This window comes from Dermacentor variabilis, chromosome 2, assembly GCF_050947875.1.
Source record: "Dermacentor variabilis isolate Ectoservices chromosome 2, ASM5094787v1, whole genome shotgun sequence".
NCBI classification, from domain to species: domain Eukaryota; kingdom Metazoa; phylum Arthropoda; class Arachnida; order Ixodida; family Ixodidae; genus Dermacentor; species Dermacentor variabilis.
The window spans coordinates 83,285,501-83,311,246 of record NC_134569.1 but is presented as its reverse complement, the minus strand read 5'-3'; the positions used below and the strand labels follow the sequence as shown (position 1 = coordinate 83,311,246).

Genomic DNA, 25,746 nt, shown 5'->3' with positions numbered 1-25,746 from the left:
TTTTCCTTTATTATGGGATAACGAGGAGACGTTGGTACCTTTCAGTGGTGTCGGTTACTGCTCGTCACATTGAACAAATGTTATACTAAAATGAAATAACAAGCCGGCACTGAACAAAAGGTGCCAAAAATGAAAAAAAGAAAACGAGAAAGCCAGAAATACGAAGAGCTACAATAACGAATTGGTACTCGCCTTCAGGGTAGGGTATTGGTATTCACAGCAACTGCATTGGTGCACAAACCATGGTCGCTATCAAAGGTGCCTTAAACACTGCTGTCACTAAGCACTATACTTGATGTGTAGACGTCACGCACAAGAAAGATGACGTGACAATTCTCGTGGCTGTACGACTGGGCCAATGTGCGCGAAAGCATATCACGCTACAATTGTTGGTAAGAGAAAATTCCAGGAAGTATTGATGGCGAAGATATATATTTAGCAAAGGCATCTAGCCAATGGCAAAGAACACGTAGGAATGAAAAACTTTGTGAATTTGCCTCCTGGCATTTTACAATTCGTATACTAAGCACAGTGGAACAATATAGATCTGTACAGATCGATACTGTATGAAAGAATTTTCATCTTCTGCGATTTGCATCTCAGAACTCGATGAAAAGCGAATGCAAAAGCCGTGACACATCAATCTCCTTCAATGGCATCCAAACTACCGGCTATTTTTGAAACAGCCATTCTTTTTTCGGCGAAAGAACAGAAACAAGACAATGGACAATTTGTACTGACAGCAATTCGGCACTACAACTGAGCATGAACGCTTGAGCAACCTTCAAAAACGAAGAAATGGTCCCTTGCATAGCAGAAACAGTGGAAGATACATCAACCCAGGGTCATAGCATTATATTTCACTGGGTGACCAGCCACATTGGATTATAGGGCAGTGAGGAGGCCTATGGACTCGACAAAAAAGCCCTGAAGAAAGGAAATCACTGTGGGATCCACACGCAAAATCGAATGTCCGGAATTTTAAAAGGCAAATGTCCGCCAATCCGTTCTGCGGAAAAGTGGTTCGGCGGGGATAAGGTGAAACAATTATTGCAGTATGAAATTGACTAACACAGAGAATTCGACATAGCAGCAGATCTTCCGCGCTAAGCAGATCCCTTAATTATCAAGCTTAACCTGGAAGTGGCATATATAGATATTTTTCGGTACCGGATACGCCGCTTCACTTCTCCTGAGTGCTGCTGTGGCGGCGACGTTCGTCTTGAGTGCTCAAAATACGCCGGGAAAGAAGGCTAACTAGAAAAAAAAAAACGAAAAAAGAAAAAAACCAAGGGTTTGCACAAACGCCTTCTTTTTTTTAATGCAAGAATTAGTTGGACGGTGATGAGCAAGTCATCTGCAGCAAAATGCGAACGTATTCCTAAAATACTTTTAGTGGGCGCTGAGCTAGATCAGCATTTCTTATAAGTAATCCTGCTCAGTTATGTATGAAGTGATGCTCTATTTCTCTGTACAGAGCTGTGTGCTTGGACCTACCATACGTTTATCATATATGGAGGTCTCTTGTATACAAATGCAAGATGACTACGAAGTCTATATGTTGTTTGGTTAGGGCATGGACAGACGTCAACGTGCTCTCTCCGTTGCAGCGTTATCTTTGTTGGTTTCATTGGCATTCTTAATAAATAAATAAATAAATAAATAAATAAATAAATAAATAAATAAATAAATAAATAAATGAAGTGAAACCAACAAAGCTACCGGCATTATCGATTAATTATGAGTTAATTAATTAATTATTACTTATTTAGCATTATCATTTAGTCCTTCATTCCTTTCCTGTACAAAATATAGAAATGAAGTAGTCGAGGTACTTTTTACCTCATTCTTGTCACAGCAACCCAAGAGTAACAGAACAGAAAAAAACAAAAGTCAGGTGACATGAATATACAAAACACAGCTCACAACAGAGTTCACATAAAATACGCTCCTACACAATCATTTCACACATGCGCAGGAAAGACAACATACGAAAGAGTGAGAAGAAAGGGGGTTAACCGAGGGGCCCGATTTTCATTAGTCATATCATGAGAAGCCAACAAACACTGACACCAATGACAACATAAGGGAAATTACTTGTACTCGATAAATGAAAATGAAGAAACGATAAATTAATGGAAATTAAAGTAGATGAAAAAACAGCTTGCCGCAGGTGGGAACCGAACCCACAACCTTCGCATTTCGCGTGCGATGCTCTACCAATTGAGCTACATAACGAGCAATCGAGCTTATTACATAACGAGGGTCTCGAATCCGGCAACATTGATGCCTTCAGGTAGCATATCTGGGTTTATTGACCAGTTGCCTTCACCCAAAAAGATCACTTTCTCGTGACGCCTGCGGCAAAAAGGACGTTCCACGTCCGTCGCCAAGGTCTGTGAGTGGTGGCGCTGGCTAACCCTCCCAGGGTTCTACTAGGACACATACATACCCAAGAAAGTGGATGGGGAAACGACGCCGCGGTAGCTCAATTGGTAGAGCATCGCACGCGAAATGCGAAGCTTGTGGGTTCGGTTCCCACCTGCGGCAAGTTGTTTTTTTCGTCCATTTTAATTTCCATCAATTTATCGTTTCTTCATTTTCATTTATTAAGCACAAGTAATTTCCCCTATGTTGTCATTGGTGCCAGTGTTTGTTGGCTTCTCATGACATAACATACGGAAGAGGTCACATAACGCACACTGGATTTTAGCGTCAGCTCACACACTGAAATCATTTCACAGTTGCCTTGACTTCGTCTTTACGCATACGAGCGGCCTAGCGTGTTTATCGAATTGACCATTTTGAAAAAAAAGAAATATCTCGTTGTAAATCCCACAATTTGCTATAATTACGTGCGCACGTGCGCGAGGACAAATTGCATCGCTGCGTTCAGGAAACAACGAATGCTTGGCAAATTGGAATGACGAAGCGTGATAGACAGCGTCTAACAAGAACGCTTGAAGCCACACGCACAAACGCTAGACAAAGTCCACTTACTAAATTTCTTCTCCTTGAAGCTCGATGATCTCGGCGTCTCCAGAGCTCCCGGTGATTTTCGTAGTAAGCTCGGTGGCCTGCCTCGCTCTCACTCGTTTCGTTTTGTTTTCTTCTTCACTGATGAGTCATCCCTTGTTCACTTTACAAATGTTTGCTCACAAATTTTCCATTTCCTGAGGCGACGAATTCTCGCGCGCGCGGAATTTAGCGAGTGGAGCGCGTCGCATTTAACGGAAGCACACGTGCACCGTTCAGCAATTTATCGCCCTTGTGATGACGTTGTGGGTAAACAGCGAAGAAGAGAACGGTTTTCGAATTTGGAATCGAACGCGAATATTCGAAGAAAGAGAAATTATCTGCCAATATCCAATTGAGAGCCGAATATTTACAGTCTCTAAACAAAGTTAAATGCAAAAGGTTTGCGTGTATAGAGTCTGTGAAGTAGCAAAATACTTATTAACGTTATTTTGCACATTTATAGTGCCGTTAGCAACTGGATGTCCCGTCAACTGTGAATCTTGTAAATCAGAAACAAAAGAAAAGTGATAGTACCTGGTGAACGTAGTAGAGCGTATACAGTGCGTTATGGAGGAGCTAACCGCAATCCTACAGCCCCGCCCATCGTTTTAAACGAATCAAAACATTATGAGATTAGATAAATAATGGATTGATATGCTTATATCAAGACGACAAATTCGTAAATTGCATGAGGCGGGGTACGCTCGCTTAACGACTGGAAACTATTGTGCAGGTGTTGTCTTCACGAGGCGCCCACTAAAAAAAAACTGGGACATAGCTCACAAATCATTTAGTTCGTAAGTGCTTTTTTCCCATGGGCCGGCCGCTACTACTAATCATATTAGCAGTGTGTTCAAAGGGGCTAGCTCGTCCTGTGTTGCGCTGCCATGGCGGCCGCATTTCGATGGAGGCAAAATGCGAAAACACCCGTGCACTTAGATCTAGGTGCACGTTAAAGATCCCCAGGTAGTCGAAATTTCCAGAGTCCTCCAATACGGCGTGCCTCATAATGAGAAAGTGGTTTTGGCATGTAAAACCCTATAATTTTTTTTTGTGTTGCGCTGTTCCTATTTTTTTATACTAATGATACGTCCAGCTTCAAGATTGGATGGAATTTGCCCGAACGAACTAGTCTAGCGTTACAGCTTTTTGTAAATGTTGGCCCTGGTTCGTCCGCACAGCAACCACGTTCTTCTGCAGCAGAATCATTCCTTAGTGTCTTCCACTTCTGTTTTTCTCCTTGTAGACTGCAACAACTGTTGTCCCTTATAATATTCGAGCAAAACGAATATTTGTCAAATGCGAACAGTAAGTTCTCCAATCGAATGCGAACCGAACAGCTATTAGATCCGTATTCGAAATTTCAGCGACTTGCTGGCCTCAATTTTTTTTTATTACAGAAAAGCTGCGTACCTCTAGCCCCCAATACATTTGTCGTGTCCGAGGGCAAAAACTCAACCAGTCACAGCGGGAGGCACAGGCCGCCTGCGCCACTGTGTTCTTTGCAGCACCACCAGCTGGCGCTGGCCTCCGAGCATAGCAACCGCGGCAGCAGCGTCGTCGGCCGTGTGGTGAAAAGAAATACTAATAAAAAAGCTCGTCTTCGCGCATGGCATTCGCCGCATGCGCTTCCCTGTAAAGATTACGGTTGCATAAGCTGCAGTTGCCGGGAAGCGGCAACTGTAGCATACGAAGCAGGGAGTGACGTAACTACCCTTTGATACCCTTTGATATGTAAAAGAAGAACCCACCTAGCAAACGATTTCGTTAGAGATCTGATAGCGCTATGCAAAGGGCACGCAATAGTTAGGACTCCCGAAGAGCATTGTGAACACGAGGAGTGGCGACGGGAACAGCGACGTCAATGTGCCCTACGGCGTCGTGCTCAGGCTCGGCAGGACCCAGTTCAAGGCTATATGTCCCGTTGGTCTATCGGATCAGGTGATAGCACAGCTTCGCTGGCGAACCACTTTCACAGCGTGGATTGGAGCCCATTCATTTTCTCACTCGAGGATCTGACAACCACAGCGCTATAGGATAGGAACACATAACGCCACCTGCTTTTCTGCATTTCTTTACTGAATTGACGATAAAGAATGGATACAATTTACTCTTGGAAAAGAACACGTAAGCTCTCTTAGAGCTTACTCATAGCGTTTTCCTCTCTGTCATCTTTCTAACCCCTATCCCCCATCCCCAGTGCAGGGTAGCAAACCGGAGACTCATATCTGGTTAACCTCCCTGCCTTTCCTCTTCATTCTCTCTCTCTACTAATAAATAAATAAATAAATAAATAAATAAATAAATAAATAAATACTGGTTATTCATTAGTAGCAGTTATATTTAATTATATATTAGAGAGAGGAGTCATAAGGGAAACGCAGGGCGGTTAACCAGGCTGAGCTTACTGAGACCAAGCTTACGGGGCAGTGACATGTTTTTTTTTTTTGATGCCTTAATATGCGGCCTGAATTGTGCAATTGCCTGGAAAAAGAATATGCGAATAATTGCTGCAATAATGACTCCGACTTCTCACTTAAGGCTAACGCACTTTTCAGATATTTATAACCTACGATGAAAGCGTCTTCGTGGACCTTCCGTTGGGATATTTTCTTTTTCTGAAGTTTACTTTTCACTGGTAACTGCACTCGACACCGGCAATCTGTCTAGCTTCTCCGATCGTCTGCGAGGATTCAAGGATCGTACCTGAGATATTGACACGCAAGCTGAAACGACGTGGCCTTCTCTCGTCTTAGGTGCGCTGAGGAGTTACTCACTCGCCCTCGTCGCAAAGAGACAATTTCTTGTCCCGATTTTGATTTCGTTGAGTGGTACCTCCACGACACTTTGTCACTCTTTGCTAGCAGAAGTTGGGGGAACACGTCAGAGCACTTTATGGCGTTGTGGAGCGTAGGCGTACCGCGCCTCGCTGAAGATCATGACCATCATGATCACTGATTTAGCGATCTCTAGCGCCACACTGGCTGTAGTTGCCGGCATCTATGTGTTTTGTTAGTGCGCGTCATAATATGAGAGCGCCTGGGTTCATTATTATGTTGCAGTCGTCACGTGAAAGAGTTTTGGACGTCAACGTCTTGCTTAATACGTGTGTTGTTTTTTTTTATTTCTTCGTTTCTTTTGTGTGGCTAAGTGGTGGCTGGGGGGGGGGGGGAATAGTGGCTTTCTGCCCTTGGATGCGAAAATAACTTTGACTTAAGTAGCCTAATATAGAGATTATGCCATGGGCATAGTTGGTGCATTCCTAGAGCAGCAAATAAGTACGCGATCGGAGTGGACAACAAATATTGAGGCATTTACTGCGATTATTTTATTGTTAGCTGGCTATGGTGTCCCAGCACTCATGCATTGCGTTTCTAAAAAAGACGGGCCATTCTACATGAAGGTAACCAAGTGCACGTTGTTGACAGTCGAGTATAGAGCAGCCACCAGTAAATATTTTTTCTTGATTACATACAATTTATGATTTAATGCAATTAGCTAATTTTTTATCACTGCTCTGAATGCCGTGCTGTCAATGAAGAATTTGTAGAAAAATGAAAGAAATTGAAGCTGGCATGTTTTCAGCCAGGTACTTTCTGCCCGTTTATTTTATCCTGGCCATGATATTGTTGCACTTGGTACGGCTGCCTTGTTCAAAGCGATATTCCTAGCACCTACACCGATGATATTATGGGCGCATGCACGGCTTATTTACGAGGTCCCAGATGTTGTAGCAGCGCAGGTGATTTATTCGTACAGGAAGCAGGCAATGGACAATCTCGCGCGCCCATCCTTCGCTTTCTTCTTCGGGCAGATTAGCACAATGGTGTGGCACCGTATTTGGATTGGAATTCAAATTATGCCATCGAGATCTGCTTGATGAAGGCATAAGTGGGAGGGAGATAGGTCTAAGTATGATTGAATATGGTAGCAGCTTCACACGCGAAGATCCATAGTTACATGTTAGCTGTCTATCTCACGTGTCAGTTCCCCTCCTCGAAGGCTGGCGTCATACTTATGCAGACGTTCGTATCTTCTAAGAGGCGAGGCGTTCCGAGTACTCCTTCAGTGAACTGATGCGGCTCGCGTCCCTGCGTAGGTCTTCGGCTGCGTGCGAGGTTTTTGGTTGCCAAATTGGGCACTTTGATCCAAGCGTCGATCCGCTTGCCTTCTTCCGCGGAAAATGCTCGACGCTGGAGCTGTGACATCTCTTCTCACTCCTGCGTCGAGAAACGACTCTATCGACCGCTTGTCTCGAGAGAAACGAGCGGAACAGCATGAACTATACAGGAAGCGGAGCAATCTATTCCCGGGCTTATACGAAGCTCACGGGTGGATCCTCTCCAACTTGGAACTGCTTTTATCCGACGCGCAGCCAGCGCCTTCGACTCATGTCCTTCTTCGTATGTTTTTCCCCGTTTTCTCGCGCGAATAAAGTGCTGAGCAGGCCGGAAGTCCGATCGAATACGATTATTTCTCTCAGGCGTAATCGACGCGTCTTCCCAAAAGGCCGGCCATGTAAACGGACCTCGTGAGAGTCGGTTCAGGTTGAGTAACGCGCAAACAGAAAATTGCTGCCGGTCGATGGACGGACTTTTGTCGACGGCCGTGCCCCTGACATGCGGTTGTCACCGGCCGGCGGTACTCCTGCATCTCCCTGTTTTTCTCTTTTTTCTTTCTTTCTTCTTTCACACAGGGGTTTGTTTTTCTTGCGCTCGGGGCAATGCATCTAACTTCCGGAGAGTTACGCCGAACCCACGCAATACTAACGTCACCGATGGCCGTCTTCTCTTAACTGGGGAGCAGCAGTGCTGCCCATGTGGCCAGGGCCATCAATCAATCAATCAATCAATCAATCAATCAATCAATCAATCAATCAATCAATCAATCAATCAATCAATCAATCAATCAATCAATCAATCAATCTTTGTTTATCCATAAAATCTGGATGGTCTTAAGACCACCGCAGGTTTACATTTATGATGGATGTTCCAGGTATATGCAGAGATAACATTGCGCACGATGCCTTTAATTGTTGGTGAGATGTATGTATGTATGTATGTATGTATGTATGTATGTATGTATGTATGTATGTATGTATGTATGTATGTATGTATGTATGTATGTATGTATGTATGTATGTATGTATGTATGTATGTATGTATGTATGTATGTATGTATGTATGTATGTCCAGGGTGCATTCTGTTAACAAATTGGAATCATTGCAGAACAAGGACGTGCGATTTATTGCACGTAACTACTCCCAACTTTCGAACTCCTCCAAAATAAAAAAAACGACGTTGCCCTATTCCACTGCAAACTAGAAGGAAGATATCTCGGTTGACTTTCTTCCATCAGCAAGCTTTAGCATCACCCTAACACCTCCTCAGAAGTACACATCTTACCTGCCAAACGATATGCTTCCATGAATTCACCATGACTGTAAAGTCGATCCTCCATTTGCACGTGTGCTAATCAACTGAAGCTTTCATTCGTTCACTTAGGTATTTCGGAATGGAATCGTCTTCCTTGAGATATATCCAATATAATTCACAATGAAATATTCAAAAATGTACTACACGGAACGTTCTGAAATTCAGAAATCGAAGACATTCATATTAGTGTATTTTCATTTTCGTTATAACACCGGAAAAATATTGTCATCTTGCTGTGATCGTTTGTTTAATCTTGTTCGAACCTTGCCGTTTACAAATGCTTCTCTTGAAAATGAATGCGGCTATTTCAGTTCACTGATGGCGTTTATTTTGTTCATTTACTAATATAGATCGTAAATAAAATGATTTTGGATTGTTAGGCTTACGCATATATGTTGGTTCTAATGTTTTGAAGTAGAAATTTAAGAAAAAAAGAGAACACCGCAGATCGAGACCACAAAAAACTATAAAGCCCTCGATACGAGTACACAAATTGGCTAAATACTCGCTAAATGCAGACAATTATCAGAATCACGTTCAAAATATGTTTTATTGTGCCTACGTAAAACAAAGTTGAAAAAAAAAGACACACTGCACAGAAAAGTATGTTTTCGTCCATAATGGAATAAAATATATAAACTGCCAATGTTGATAAGAGCTTTCTTGCGCTATTGTGAAGCGCGTAAATGTATTACGAAACAAAACAAAACAAAAGAAAGAAAGAACGAACGAAAGAAAAGAAAAGAAAAGAAAGATAGATAGAGAGAAAGAAAGAAAGATTACAGTAACTGTCTAGAAAACAGGTTGAACTGCCGGTTAGTGATTCAAAGAAAAATGCAATATGTTTCCCCTTGGCATGGACGCGCACCCGCTATGTCTATTTTGTTTCGCTGGCGCGGCTAGGTCTATTTCGCTGGCCACGATTTGTTCGCTGACCACGCGCAGAGCGCTATCGCGCCGATATTGTGAACAACGTATAATAATAATAATATTTGGGGTTTTACGTGCCAAAACCACTTTCTGATTATGAGGCACGCCGTAGTGGAGGACTCCGGAAATTTTGACCACCTGGGGTTCTTTAACGTGCGCCTAAATCTAAGCACACGGGTGTTTTCGCATTTCGCCCCCATCGAAATGCGGCCGCCGTGGCCGGGATTCGATCCCGCGACCTCGTGCTCAGCAGCCCAACACCATAGCCACTGAGCAACCACGGCGGGTTTTGTGAACAACGTGCTCGGGCAGTGTGTAACTGAAGCAGCATTCATCGTTCCACACTAAGGTGGGCGGAATTCACAGTTGCAGAATGGGCGTACATGAACATGGCGAGACATTCTTCAGCAGCAGCATGACATGCGATAATTATGTTATGGTACGTTATTGTAGTGTTTGCGTGCTGGAGGAAAATGTTCAGCTAGGCGTTATATGTTTCTTCGTGGCAGCGAGCGCGACTAAATTCCCGAGATTTGCACAAGTTTCTGTTTTGCAATAGCAGCGTTTGGCTAGTCTGTCCTCACCTGGAACTTCCATCAAGCAGCCTCGAAGAACAGTTACTCGTAACCATTCCTTCCTGAATTTTTGGGCGCATCTAACAGGTGCGATTTAACGAGGTAAAGACCCCTTAAGCGCGTAAGTGAAAACGGAGAAGTGTGAAACGGCCAAAAACTGCCGAAACTGCTGAAGCAATATATATAGTTCAGAAGTGGCATGAAGAAATATGGAGGAAGAAATGCGAAGCACACCGTTTGCAGATGAAAATGATAATTGCCTCTGACTTCCAACGGTGCGTAAATAAGCTGCACGTTTGTGACACGTGAATCACGGCTTATGGTCAAAATCCTTTTTTTTTTTTGTGCCGCGAAAAAAGAAGTCAACATTAGATGAAAACCGCTAAAAATCTCGTCACCCGCAAGAGAACTCATTTTTCCTCTAGGCAATGCAAAAAAACTCTAAATTTATCGGAGAACCGCTAAATTGGCAACACTGGTTGATTAACACTTCTTTGTATCAATTATTGTCTTCTCCCCCTTCTATGTAAAGCATAAATGGGCTTATAGGGTAAATAAATGAAAGATAAATGTATGCATGTACTGCCGCACGCAAATGTTCCCAGTTCTGGTCAGAGCTCTCGCCTCCGTACGGGACACAATGAAATTTGGGTAGTTTCTGTGGATGAGAGATAAGGATAAATGAAAGGCAGAGAGGTTACCCTGGACTAATTTCGGTTGACTACCCTGTTCCGGAGCAAGGGGAAGCACTGCACACATAAGTCTAACAGGCTGCCTGTACACTGTTTGGCAAGCCACGTGCTTTGCAATCGCGTTGTCGCTACACGAAGTCTGGTCGTGATCGCTTCGGCCTAGGAACTTTACTACAGGCAACACGCACGCACGCACGCACGCACGCACGCACGCACGCACGCACGCATGTTCGTGCGCGTTGGCGTTCGCGCGTGTTATGAGCTCGAGCCGGAGGCGTTTGTTTACGAAGCAAACACGCTGCGATCGATTTCGATGACAGCGCTGCGTAGCGCAGGGCTCCCGTACACGTTGCTGGATTTGCTCGCGTGGCGTGGCGGTTGTGTCTGGGAGTTGTTTTCACAAAGGATGGATAAATGCGGCCGTTGGCGTGGAAGCACACGAACTGTGTGTAGACATTGATAGCTTTATTTTGGCAAATTACCAAATCATATGTAGGGTCCGCTGCTTGGGGCGCATTTTCGTAAGACTTCGTGAGCTCTGTAATTACCAACAGCGATTCAAACCCGCAAATTTTTCCAGCTAGCGATTGCAGGACAAATCACGCAGGGTGCTTGTGAATAACATGAGAGACCGCTATCGTTATTTTCGGCGCGGGTGTTGTTTATCGCGTATTAGTTTACTTCGATTAGACTGTTGCATTACCGTGCTTGTATTTTAAGCGCCGCTTTTAGCGCGTCTCTGCCTCTTACGGCTTATTTGAGCAAGAAGAGCAAGCTGACTCACAATGCTGCTCGAAAGAAAGGAAAAGCTAGAGAGAGAGAGAGAGAGATAAATCTTGATTTTAGTGAGAAACTGGAAATTATAGCCTAGCTTAAAACATGTCATGCTGCTGCAGGTGTTGAGTTGAATAATGAGTAATGAATAATGAATAATAATTGACGCCTGCGGTTAAAAAGAAAGGATGTTCCGTATCCGCCACCGTGGCCATCAGTAGCGCTGGCTAACGCTCCCAGGGCTATGATTTTAATGCTATTAGCATCCTTGGGGAACATCACCCAGTTTGCTGTATGTATTTATGTCTCTATGTATCCATGTATGTATGTCCGCACCTATTTTCCACGTAACTTAGGTCACTGGGTAGTCAATGGCCAATGTGCAGAGCATTTGGTTGGTGAGCTGCGAGAACCGGATCCGACTAACTTGGGCCACTGGGTATGTGTGACGATGGCCGTGTGCTTATCTCCAATGAACCTTTTAGCCGTCAGCTTGGCTGCGACTGCGTATGTGGCACTCTTCAATGAACCTCGTTGACCCCAACTTGTGTTACAGTGTACTTGCCACTGGGTATGTGTCGCTCTTCAATAAACCTCTTTGACGCCAACATGGGTCGCTGTGTAGGTGTCAGTAGGTGTGTGCCGCCTTTCATAATAATCATTACGTAAAACATATCAACAATTACCCGCCTACTATACGATAGATTGTTAATAGAATTAAAGTCACCAATCATCTCTAAAGGATTGATGCCCAGCCAATATGTCTAATCTTGTACACAACCGCAAATACCCAAGAAAACTGACGGGAAGGTGGTCACCATCCGGGCAATGCGGAATACGTTTGTTCGGCCCCCACCTTCGACATGTTATCTTTTAGTGTACTTTTATTTTATTTTCTCTTGCTATTCATACATTACAATTAAAGCGTAACAATTTATCTTCCTTGTGCTTTCTCTGGCTTTGTTGTCTGTTTCATCTTATGGTTGTAACAAGGTAAAGTAACACGGAAATATAGCTGAGCTATCTTCTTGCTTTCAGCAACGCGCATAATGCTTGAGCTAGCCACGGGATGAACGACAGGCACTAAACAACTCCACTAGGGGCAATGGTTGTGGAGAGAAACTTGTGCAAAAATGGAGTTTCCACTACGCCTGCATCTCTTGTCAATGTATAGCATGAGTGTTTTCTAAAGATGCTGTAATTAACCCCTTCCTGAAGAATGCTCCGGGTTTGTAGTTTAAACCCCTAATCTAGTGATCTGACACCTGCTGCAGATAGGCATTTCTAACTTCTTCGCTGGTGTTATCCTTTAACCAAATTACTGTCGAGGCCTTTCGTTTCGTTGCTTGCTTTCTGGGCTCTCCACGAGTGAGACCTCTCTCTCTCCTGACTCCGGTCTTGTGCACCGAACAGGCAATACTCGTCCAACCAGGTCACTTGCTCGCTCGCGTTGATAGCCTGAGTGAAAGACGGTTCTGAAGCGCTCCGATCAGTTGAGACGAGAAAGATGCGCACTAAGTGTAATTTTTTTTTTTTTTTTGCACTCGGGCTTTTTCCGATGGCTTTGTTCAGAACGCGTTCGTAAGAATGAAATGACGGGCACAGCAACACGGAGTTTTCGCTGTCGCTTTCATTCTTTGAAAAGTGAAGGAAAACAAAAAAAAACTTGTTTTAGAGGTTCGCCGATGCCAAAACAACCGGAAAAGGAAAAGAGTGACGACTCGCGACGAAAGGACGCGCAACGTGCGAACAAACAATCGCGTTCCGACGATCAGCCCCGCGCACGCAGACTTCGAGCGCGCTCCTGTGGGAAAACTACGTCGTGTTTGTGCCCGACGTCGAGAATGTCTTGCGCAGGCGCGGTGCGTCTGTGTGACGACGAAACGTAGCCCGGCTACGAGAACGAACGGTGGTGCGTTTCTCGTTCGGTCCCCTCCTCCGGGCATCAGTGATTTTTCTTTTTCGTTCTACTGCTTTTTTTTTCCTCCTTCAACGAGACCCTCTGCGAGGGAGGGCTCGTGAACTGGGCACCGTACCTTCTCCCACACCTGCTCTTCGACCGTCCAGCGGGCAACTGATTTCTACGCAAATCCGGTCAGAACATTTCTTTTTTTTTATTTCTAACGGCGCTCAAGACGAAGGAAAACAAAGGCGCACACTATTTAGTATATACTGCGTCCTGTAGAGTGCGTATATATTTAGCCTGGAGCTGCTTCTACATCGTTCGCGCGTGCGTGCTCAGATTTTTTGTTTGCCATCCGCTGCTTCAGACTATCGGAGAAGAAATGCAAACACATCTTCCTCTCTCTCCGCCTCTTGTTTCCAGTGTTTACGTTAAAAAGGAGACTCGGAAGAGTCGTAATGAAGCCGCGCTTTCTCTTTCATTGCACGGGAATAAAAGGATGGCTTTATGCTTTGAAGAGAGAGAAAGAAAAAAAGGAAAGCTTTGACTCACGAAAATGCGACGCTGACACTCGAAGAAAGGGCATAAAGAAGAGAGCCGGGGGGCGCGATGCCGAGGGGTTTTGAATGTCGCGAGGTATATCCACCCATGCATGGACGCCCTTCTAACTGAGAGTTAGTGCTATAGCGCGCCATCACTGTTTTGCTCTTAGAGTGCGATGCGTACAACGATCGTTTCCTCAGCTATAGATAAGCAGCGCAGCGGGAAGGAAGTCGTCCGCGTCGTGTTTACCTTGAAGTGGATCCAGGGATCGAAGTCGAGAGTCACATAATGCTAGCTCAATGTCTCTCCCGAAAAAAATTATTTTTTTTGCTCTCCCTCTCGCCCAATTCGACACATTCTCATTTTACCACCTCCTAGATATGACAAACCCTTTGCACATGATCTCTACATAGATTGTCGTCTTACGATGAATTGTATATCGTGCAGAGCTCCTAGTCTACCACTTGTCACCATCCTTTATTCGTAATCTGCGCGTCTAACAGATTGATAACGAAAATTTGTTTACACGATTGACTGGGTAAAAATAGTTCTGCGTCGCCTTCACTCTTATACTCATTTTGTGGCACGCTGAAAACGCATCAAGCTATTGGCGATGGTATAAACCACTCGACGAGAGATTCGGACTCACAAACATCGCTTTACCTGTATTGCTGTACCTGATTTGTGTTACAGATTAATTTTACATATGCAGTAGTTGGCAGTATCCTTAATAAGTGTATGTGACGCCGAGTTCACATCTTGTGGAAACAGGGGCATGTTATGTGTTATGTGTTGCGAAAGTTTAGCGTTCGTGGCTTAATTAGGCGCTTAGGATATAATTAGTGAATGCTTATTTATTCCTTGTTTTCAGGCGTTATACGAAGCGCGTAGGGTGTCCTCCCCCTGTCATCGAAGAGGTGAGGGTGGCATCGTTTTCATATTTGGTGAAAATTTTGAAGGAAAAGTGGAGGGGGGGGGCGAGGCTGGAGGGGAGTGCCTGTTATTTCTGATGTTCATACAACATTTATTGCGTACACATTGGTTAACTACGACGATATATGAACATTATACGCATGCGTTCCCTGTGTCATAAAATAATGAAATGTGACGCCAAACTTAAATTTGCTCGAAATGGAATCAATGCCACGGAGTTGTATACATAGTCCTAGGTAGCGTTTTAAGGTGCGTGGTTTAATTACAGGCAATTGAAGTTCTTTATTCAACTGCTCAAAAGAAACCGCTTCACTGGAAGTTGGGCTGTGATTCTGTTAGGTTGGAAAAACGTTCATAAGCACATCGTGCATATGGACACTTGCATTCATTCTTCTTTTTGTTTGCTATGGTCTATACTATTCAGAATCATGTAGCCACGGCCAGGAAACCAACTTACAACGCGTTGTACTGTAGTAGATTGGATAGTCCGTAGCAGTGGGAATGAGACGAGAGCACGTCGTAGGCAGTGACGCTTCACCGCAAGTCCCCAGACTTGGAAACAGTTTTCAATGCTTTCAAAGTTATAATTGGTTATAACGTAGGCGAGCGGTAAGAATAGATTTACGCGTAAGATTGTGGCCTATGGTTAGGTCACCAGGCCTCTGCGCTGAGAAACAGAGGTTCCATGCCGCCATCGGCTGCAAATTTCGTTTAATTGAAGCGGTTCGAAACAAGGCGACAGAGCAACCCACCTGCTTACCGCAAAGTGCCCAGCTTGAGGCAAATAATGGTTCGCATTAAAAGGGCCTTTATCGTTTTCAGTAACCGCCACGTTACAAGATCAGATGCAACTAGGCTAAGCACTTTCGCCTAAGCATAGCTTGCAATCATGTCACGTTGTGGCGAGCTGGTTCCTCCAGGATAGTCGTAGGCGACTTTTCTTCGTCCAGTGCAGAGGTGCGAGCGAATGTTGCACGTATTTGAGACCTGCTTTCGATCTCCTCGCTCCAGTTGGGCGTTTGTTCGAGTTACTCCGCACTCATTAGAGTTTCCAGAGACGTCCGGTCACGTACGGACACCTATTCCCTGGCTACCACTCTCGAATGACGCTGTAGACAGCCCACGCACGGGGCAACCAAAACACCCCCTCGATCCACGAACGACTCCCGGAAATGTCGTGCTAACAAGATGTCGACGAAATACTGCAGACAAAGAACGTGCGACTGTGTAATGGGGCGTTGGTATACAATGCTCTACGGTCGGTGAAACTGCGCTGTCGAACGTGGTAGGCTGAACGTGCACACACTTGAAGTCTACTTATAACAATGACGTAGCAGGTACATTGCATGTAAACGTAAAGAAAGAAGTTTCGTAGCTCAAGGCTGACGGGATAACTTTTATAACGGTTTTATGGAGTCATCGCGACGGAAGTTCATTAACGCAAATGCAATATCTTTCGTCTTTTTCTGTAATCAAATCCAGTTATTCAATAAACACACACACAAAGGAAATAAGACATAACAACAGCCAAATGTTAAAGAAGAACAACGGAAAGACAGCCAGAATAGTACAACGTAAACAAAATATGGTTAAAATTTTAAACAAAAAAGAATGAATAGAGTAAGCACCGCAACAAAGCAAACTATAATGATTATTGGATAGAACAGCAAGCAGACGGTAAACTGGCGAAGTCATTCCAGGTATAGTTCAGGAATAATCAACAGGAGCCATGAAATAAAAAATTGATATCCACCCGCACGTGTTCCTCAGGAACAAAGAATCGTAGTTGAAGAAAAAAATTCTCCCTCTTCCGAGTGGGTGTCAACGTCTGGATGGATGTCCGGGCGGATGGTGGATGCGGGTGGATGTAATTTTTTTCTTTTCCTGAACCTTCCTACACCTTGCGGAATTCTGCAGAACTGATTTGCCATAAACAGGCACCGCTATTTGTATGCGTAGAGAGAGATTATGTAGGGAATAGGACGCTGCATAGCGTTGTCGGCTTGTGCGGGCGTACTTGGCGAGTGCTGACAGAGTCGTAGAGTTTCTTCGCCAGAAAAAGGAGGAGGAACACAGATATATATACAGCTCAGTATATGGTGCTTTGCTACGTCTGACGTGCGATGACGTCTAACGAGAAATAGTACTCCGATGCCTCGTTTCGAAAAAAAGAAAAAGAAAAGCTATAAGTAGTTCCCAATGAATAAATGACACGAATCAAAGCTTTAATATCGTGACAGGTTAGGTATCACGTCTAAAAGCACAACGAAGATGCCCACGCGTAATAAATAAGAAGATAAAAAAAAAGGAAGAAGCAGCGACATATATCGGATGATTCTATCGGTATTATCCTCCAAAACAAGACTTGTGTACTTGTGATCGGTTACACGTTATTGTGAGACACAAACACAATACCACAGAACGCAAAAACAAATGTTTGTTACTGCCTATTCGACTGATCGTTCAAGAGCGCTCTGATTGTATATTGCAAAACAACAACGAAGCTATATCACACACAGAAAAAAGCCTTAGTAGACTTATTCCAGCCTTGTTAACATTGTAGGGGCATGCTTATTAACACGACAAAGCTTAATTAAACTTTTGAAGATTCGCAGGAGTGCTCGGAAATGACCAGATGAACATGGAATGTTATATAGAGACGGAGAAAGTGATCATGGGAAGGCTGGGGGTTAACAAGGCTGAGCCCTGTTGGCTGCCCTGAGCCGGGGAACGGAACAAGGGGAACAATAAAAAAAGATGTTAAGAAAGAAAGAAAGAAAGAAAGAAAGAAAGAAAGAAAGAAAGAAAGAAAGAAAGAAAGAAAGAAAGAAAGAAAGAAGAACTAGCGCACGCAGTATTAACAAGCTCACACCTTAGAGGGGAGAGAGGAGTAGACACAAGAAACGCGCCAATTAAGTCTGCGACTATGAACCAACTAGCCTAGCAAGACGTTCTATTAAAGATATTGCACGCACGCCCACGCACGCTCAAGTGTTCTCCATTCAATTACAATAGAATGCGGCGGATTTCAAGAAACGCGAAAGGCATTTGTTTGGCCTTTTCCATCACTGACGCGCGGTCTCCACGGTCTATACATATTCTCGGAGGAAAGGAGACGGATGGTCCGGTGATGTTCTCCTCGGTGCAAAGTATGCCTGATTTTCTCGGAGCACGTGTGCTGTAAGTGCCCTTTCTTTGAAAATTACAGGCTTAGAGACGTCAAAGGTAAAAAAAAAGGAAAAAGAGAGCCATAAAGAAATATAAGTTCTGCCTCATGCACGCCTTGTGTTCCACATGCGCCCACTTCGCTCTCTGATGGAACTTAGTGTCTTGTGATCAGCTTACTGTTTCCAAGGCCTGCTGCATTACAACAACGACGCCGAATTAAGACAAACAGAAGTATAGCGATTCTGGGGACAATTTAATTTTTTTTTATATATACGAGGTAGAACGGAAGAAAGAGACATCAGACTTGGCGCGGAGCCAGAGTCGTCAATTACTGAACTCGCATGGGCATCGCAGAACTTCTGCACGCACGCACGCACGCATGCACGCACGCACGCACACACACACACACACACACACACACACACACACACACACACACACACACACACACACACACACACACACACACACACACACACACACACACACACACACACACACACACACACACACACACACACACACATGCGCGCGCACTTTGGATTTGCGCCAAACAATTACACCACTGCTCGCCTGAGCATGCATCTGTCGTCATCGTTTTTTCCTTTCTTCTTTATTTAATTTCACTGTATCGTTGTGCAGCGTGCAAGCGTCACAATCTACGTTAAAGAGAGAGAAAGAAGAAAGTGGTACCAAGCATGACAGAAATATCGAAAAAAGATATCCGAGCGAGAACAGTTAGCACGACCGAACTATTCCTCACAACGTGATGACCGCGTCCGGGGACGTCCGATGCACGGTTGGGCCTCACCGCACGGCACAGCTGCTGCGTGGGTGCGTAGTGCGCGCAGACGCTGCCTTTCCTTCCGGCGGCGCACTCCGCGAAGCGGCAAACGAGACGTGACAACGTTTCTGCGACGCCGGCTGTTTTCTCCCGGCTTAACGCAGGCGCCTGCGTGTCTGGAACGCTCCGAAAAAACACAGCGCGTCTCCGCGCCCTGAAACAAAAGCACCGGAACGCGACAAACGACTCTAAAGAGCGTGAAACGAAGAAGAAAAAAAGAAAACGATTGATCGTCGAGCACATAAATGTTCAGAGGCACGGAATTTTTTGTAGCCACTCGAGGGAGCTTGCCGGGCGCAGTCTTGGCGTACGACCTAGGAATAAATAAATATGTGGGGGCGAAATCCAGCCAGTCCGAACCTTCCAAATTGCCTTACGAATAGCAAATTCCTGTTTTGCAGTCGCCGCATTCGTGTCTCACAGATTCTTCCTGTCGCCTTCTTTGTTTTCTCTTTTCTCTCACTTTTCGCCGTGCCATCTTTTAAAAAGTCGTTCTGCTTTGTTTTTTTTTTTTAACGTACAAGTGGCTCGCTTAGTTTTACGGGTGCTTCGAACGAAGCGATGTGTTCGGAAGGACAGAAGGCAAGACGCACGTGGAGGCAGCAATGGCTGCAAGGGTAGAACAGTGGAAAGAAAGAAAGAAAGAAAGAAAGAAAGAAAGAAAGAAAGAAAGGAAGAAAGAAATGACGGAGATCGAGATAGAGCGAGGAAGAAAAACTGCTGCAGCCAACGGAGCAAAATAACACGCCTTCACCCAGAGACAATTTCTGTTTCCAAGAATAAATGTTTGCGTCGTTTTTCCTGGCAATGAACAAGGCGCGTGTCGTCAGTCTACGAGTAAAGCATAAAACTGCAAACCGTGCCACGCTGGTTATAGCAAAGAAATGATGAAATTTTTTTAGGGAGAAAATGTTTTTTTATATCGAACATAGTTTTGAAAAGAGCCAGCATGCAGAAGTGCAGGATTGTTGTTGCTTGTTGCTGCGTTTCTTGTCACCCCCCGCACGTTTTCCTTTATCCTTATTCTTTTTTCGTAGTTTCTTCGCGATGACGCCTCGTGTTTGGTAAAGGTTAGCGCCCCCGCCAGTACCCAGCCCGAACCGCCACTTATTTTTAATGCTTGTTTTTGTTGCTCCGAAGTTGAGTCGACATTGTGGCTGTGTAAAATTTCCTGCGCCGGCGTAGCATGTCGCGAGTTTATCTTTATTTTTTTTCTGGGACAGGAACGCGATCTCGTTGTGCACTTGGCGCCAATTTCGCTCTTCACCGAAAACGTCGCGCTCCGGGCGTTTATTTTATTCCAGTCCTGTCCCGTTCAGCCCCTCGACGCGCGCGAATAAAATTGGTCAGTTTCCGCGAGGGACATCGGCCGACCGCAGGCGGCGACATTGTGGAGAGAGCTCGAAGAGCCGAAGTATAGCGCAGCGCGCGAGTTGTCTTAAAGGTTGAAAGACGTCGCGCCGTTTGGAAGGGGAAAATTTCGGACAACCGGCGCAACCTTGAACAGACACTAAAAAGAAAAATAACTTTATTTGTTTATTTTAGTTATTTACAGTACTGTTAGCGTTCTCAGGCTGTAACAGCCTTCATATGCAAATTATCGTCCCGCATTGCCAAAAACAAGGAAGAAGAAATTCACGCGGAAACTCACGCAGAAACTCCTTTGGGAGTTGTCTAAGTATGCGTAAGCGTTGTGCCACTTGCTCATCGCCACGCAGCTCGGCGTCATTATCGATCTTATGAAACTCGATCCGACCGCTATATATGCGACAGCGCTGCGGCGACACGAACTGCTGCGAACGGTGGCGCAAGGGGAATTGATGACGCAAGCAAACACTGCAGGTGGTGGCGCCAGGTGAGCTGATGATGTTCCTATCATTGTCAGCCGTTCTCACTCTTTAGCGCCTTATCCGTCCGCATCGAACCTTTATCAACCATGCTGAACCGTATACTCCGGTGGCGGCTGCGTACGGCGCAGCCGCGCGGTCCCTATCTTGGAAGCAATCTGCGATGGGGACAGAGTACGCCGAGTGCTGATAGCTTCGTGTGCGCTGTGTTCTCGCCGCTTAGTTCGTTTGAAGCGAGAGGTCATAAGAAGGGGAATTCACTGACTGCTGCACGCCCTGTCTTGAAAGCGATTGTCGTACGTTACGAACGGGCTTCCTCGCTGGGTAGGCATAGAAATGCTTACGCATTTAAAGAAGAAAAGGAATAAGAAGTGATGCGCGCAAGAAAAAGAATTAAAAAAAAATAAGCAGCATTCACCGCGCAATAGAAAGCGGCCGCCGAGAGCCCCAGTCACCTTCAAGAAGGGTAGCAAATGCACTGTTCTCGCGGCCCTCGGCGCGGATGACTGTTGTGTCCTGGGCCCGAAACTGCTCGGATTTGTGCGGGCACAACGTCGCACGCAAGTAGCCTATATACGCTTAGCCCAGTGCGTATAGTGATACATTTCACACGTCTTCCACAGTAATCCCGCTGGGCTCGCGCGATGCATATTTATCGGGAACTCCGCGAGTTTTTCTTTGGAGGGTCCGCGGGATTTTCTTAGCTTGTCCGCCGACCTTGCGCAAGAGCGCGCATGCTAAAAAAGAGCAGTCCGCGGCGACGCGCATTCTGCGTCGTCCAGGGGGGGGGGGGGGGGGGGGGGGAGGGTCTGCAAGTCGCGACTGCCACATGCCGCGCGACCGTCGCGAACCCGCCCTCGCTAATAAATGAGCTTTGGCACGTTCGCCGAGCCGACTGGACGCTATGCCCGATCGAACCTCGTGTCCAAGAATACATTTCGCTCCCTTCCCGCGCCGTCGCAACGCCCCTCACCCCGCGCAAGCTCGTTCCAAGGCTAAAAGCGAGTGCTTTAAAAGGCCAGCTCGCATTATCGTAGCCGAGTCAGCTCACGGATAGAGTTGGGAGCTTCTTACACGCGAATGAATTGTGTCGTCTCCTGCTGGCAGAGATGCAGAGATACGAGCGTCGTACATCGGCTGCCGAAAGAGGAAATTTAAGCTTGCGCATTCGTTTTTAATTTTCGAGTGTGCTTGGAATTTCACACTCGCAAAAGGAGTAGCGACGGACCTGTCGCCCTTTCTTTCTCTCTCTCTTTGCTTCTCTAGAGAACATATTACAGCTTGTGACCATCGTTTATTTACGCTGCTGTGCCGATAGTTACTTGTAATTACAACCGCGTGTAGTTACAACTTGTAACCCTTGCCTAGAAATGGCTTTCGTTATTTTATTTCCGTTGCAAATAATCTTGATATTACGGCCGCGATTACGCGCGATATAAGGTAGTGCCATTATTTCTTTTTTTTTCTTATAATGACAGCATCATTTAATGACATTATCATAATGACATCATCATTTACTCGTTGCTGAGAGCGCAGTTTGGCCAACAAGTTCAACAAATTTTTCAACGGTGGGCTATGCGACCACCGTCTGAGCTGAAGCATTCCAGTCACGAGCAGCTCGCGGGAAGTACGAAAAACTAGATGTATTGCTAGCAGGACAAACATTTTCTTCGAGTGTAAGGTGATGCTTATGACGGGTTTCTCTGGAAGTGTTATAAGAAATGTAGGTGTGAGTATCCACTTCAACCTTATCATGCAGGGTGAGGTACAAGAATTTCGGTCGGTACAGCATCACACGACTGCTTAGTGTATGAAGGCCGATCTCGGACAGCATCTGCGTATAGGGCCAGTCGGTGCGCCTATATCTGTCGCAGATAAAACGTGCCTTATTTGTTACAGATAAATTAGCATTATTATTGTAATAATAATTCACATAGTTTAGAACATAGACATAGAATACGTGATCGTTAGCCCTGGATTATTAGCCAGAATCTAGTCACGGATTCTTGCAGTTATACAAGGGAAAATAAACCATTCCGACACAGGCACAATCTTCTGCCTTTATATATATATATATATATATATATATATATATATATATATATATATATATATATATATATATATATATATATATATATATATGTGTGTGTGTGTGTGTGTGTGTGTGTGTGTGTGTGTGTGTAGGACTGGGCATGTCACATCTGTATCTTAGACAGCTGGTGAATTACTTAGCTTTTTTTTTGCAATATTACTAACCCCAGTTTACACTCGCCGTAGTTGCTTAGTGCATGGAGAAGGGCTGCTGAGCACGAGGTTGCAGGATCGAATCCCGACTACGGAGGCCGCATTTCGGTGGAGACGAAAACACCCCTGTACTTAGATTTATGGGCACGTTAAAGAACCTTAGGTGGTCCAAATTATTCCTGAGACCCCACTACGGCGTGCCTCATAATCAGATCGTGGTTTTGGCACGTAAAACCCCATAATTTAATTTGTTAACCCCATTTTGCGATGTGTGTCAAGTTAGGTTGTGTGGTCGGAGTGTATGCCAGGAGGCATCTCAAGTTGTATGACAGAAGTGCACGTTTCGTGTTGTATTTCACAAGCTTATTTCTCGCAAGAATATTTCTCTGGTGTGTCTTGCAAAAAACTTTACAAGGACTTATGTGATGTGTTTCTTACCTTGTGTTTCTTATTGGATAGAACCCAATCCACTACTAGCCCAGGTCAAGACACCATAATTAGGGTTAGAACTGGGCTAAACACCCACACCTGCAGAAGGTCAATATATCTGAACCATATGAATGTGTTGTACCGGCAGTGCAAAAATGTCAAAGAAGAACTGTTTTTATAAAGGCTTCGTTGAAAGATTTGGTGATGGTGGAATAAAAGCAATCTCTCGGACCACATGTAGAGCAGGCTTGGAGCATTGTAGCCATCATGAAATTTCCGATTTTGCGAAAATTTATTGCCAAACACGCCCCATCCCCGATGCGTCTCGGTGGTCGTGGTATGCGCCTACCGTTTTTGCGTTTCTTCGCCGACTGAAATGCCACCGATCTCTGATGACTCATGCGCTTCGCGTCGCGCAACACAGACAGATAAGCAGTCAAAGAGTTGATAAGGATGATAAGCAGTTATGAGAAGTTATATGGGTTTTATCACGTTTGATAACGATTTGACGCGGGTAGATAAGGCACTAAAGAGTGGTAAGGGGTTATAATGGTCGGAGCAACTCTGATAAGTTTAATAAGCACCTATAAGCGTTTAGAAGGGTCGGATCAAGTCCAAAAAATGGTGAGGAGCGATAAAAGTTGATAAGGGTCGGATCATGTCCTAATCCTATTCCTAATCCATAAGAAAGGGGACGCCAAAGACTTGAAAAATTATAGACCGATCAGCTTACTGTCCGTTGCCTACAAAGTATTTACTAAGGTAATTGCAAATAGAATCAGGAACACCTTAGACTTCTATCAACCAAAGGACCAGGCAGGATTCCGTAAAGGCTACTCAACAATAGACCATATTCACACTATCAATCAAGTGATAGAGAAATGTGCAGAATATAAGCAACCGTTATATATAGCTTTCATTGATTACGAGAAAGCGTTTGATTCAGTCGAAACCTCAGCAGTCATGGAGGCATTACGGAATCAGGGTGTAGATGAGCCATATGTAAAAATACTGGAAGATATCTATAGCGGCTCCACAGCCACCGTAGTCCTCCATAAAGCAAGCAACAAAATCCCAATAAAGAAAGGCGTCAGGCAGGGAGATACGATATCTCCAATGCTATTCACAGCGTGTTTACAGGAGGTATTCAGAGACCTGGATTGGGAAGAATTGGGGATAAAAGTTAATGGAGAATACCTTAGTAACTTGCGATTCGCTGATGATATTGCTTTGCTTAGTAACTCAGGGGACCAATTGCAATGCATGCTCACTGACCTGGAGAGGCAAAGCAGAAGAGTAGGTCTAAAAATTAATATGCAGAAAACTAAAGTAATGCTTAACAGTCTCGGGAGAGAACAGCAATTTACAATAGGCAGCGAGGCACTGGAAGTCGTAAGGGAATACATCTACTTAGGGGAGGTAGTGACGGCGGATCCGGATCATGAGACGGAAATAATCAGAAGAATAAGAATGGGCTGGAGTGCGTTTGGCAGGCATTCCCAAATCATGAACAGCAGGTTGCTGTTATCCCTCAAGAGAAAAGTGTATAACAGCTGTGTCTTACCAGTACTCACCTACGGGGCAGAAACCTGGAGGCTTACGAAAAGGGTTCTACTCAAATTGAGGACGACACAACGAGCTATGGAAAGAAGAATGATAGGCGTAACATTAAGGGATAAGAAAAGAGCAGATTGGGTGAGGGAACAAACGCGAGTTAATGACATCTTAGTTGAAATCAAGAAAAAGAAATGGGCATGGGCAGGACATGTAATGAGGAGGGAAGATAACCGATGGTCATTCAGGGTTACGGACTGGATACCAAGGGAAGGGAAGCGTAGCAGAGGGCGGCAGAAAGTTAGGTGGGCGGATGAGATTAAGAAGTTTGCAGGGATGGCATGGCCACAATTAGTACATAACCGGGGTTGTTGGAGAAGTATGGGAGAGGCCTTTGCCCTGCAGTGGGCGTAACCAGGCTGATGATGATGATGAATCATGTGCGATAAGGTTGATAAGGATTGATAAGAATTGATAAGGATCGGGTCGATTGCGATAAGGTTGATATCAACTTATAAGGGTTGAGGCTCGGATCGAGTCTGCTAACATTGATAACAACCGATAAGAATTGATAAAGGTCGAATCTAGTTTCATAAGGTCGATAAGGACAGATAAGGGTTGATAAAAGTTTATAATGGCCATATCAAGTTTCATAACGTTGATAATGACACCGGGCTGCAGGGAGATGAGCAAGTGGCACAAGGCGTACGCATACTTAGACAACTCACAGATGAGTTGTTGCGTGAATTTTTAGTACTTACTCAGTTATATTCGGGGGCAGTAATTGGTATTTGTAATGACTTACACTACTGAAAGAAGTAATTGTAATTGTAATCAGTCATTTTTTAACTGT

The 25,746-nt window shown here is 44.7% G+C and overlaps 1 protein-coding gene and 1 long non-coding RNA gene across 3 annotated transcripts in view; one reads left to right on the top strand and one right to left on the bottom strand.

The window, feature by feature from the left end:
• Positions 1-25,746, top strand: part of LOC142572185 (adenylate cyclase type 5-like) — a 308,272-nt gene that overhangs the window by 13,799 nt on the left and 268,727 nt on the right. Inside the window, exon 1 of one of the 2 annotated variants that reach the window (XM_075681118.1) lies at positions 14,773-14,788. The exons of the other annotated variant lie outside the window; for it this stretch is intronic. The gene's annotated coding sequence lies outside the window, so the exon portion shown is untranslated. Of the gene's footprint in view, positions 1-14,772; positions 14,789-25,746 lie in introns of those variants that run through there. 2 annotated transcript variants of the gene reach the window in all.
• The window catches only part of LOC142572186 (uncharacterized), a 222,522-nt gene that overhangs the window by 133,095 nt on the left and 63,681 nt on the right, over positions 1-25,746 (bottom strand). The window lies entirely within an intron of this gene.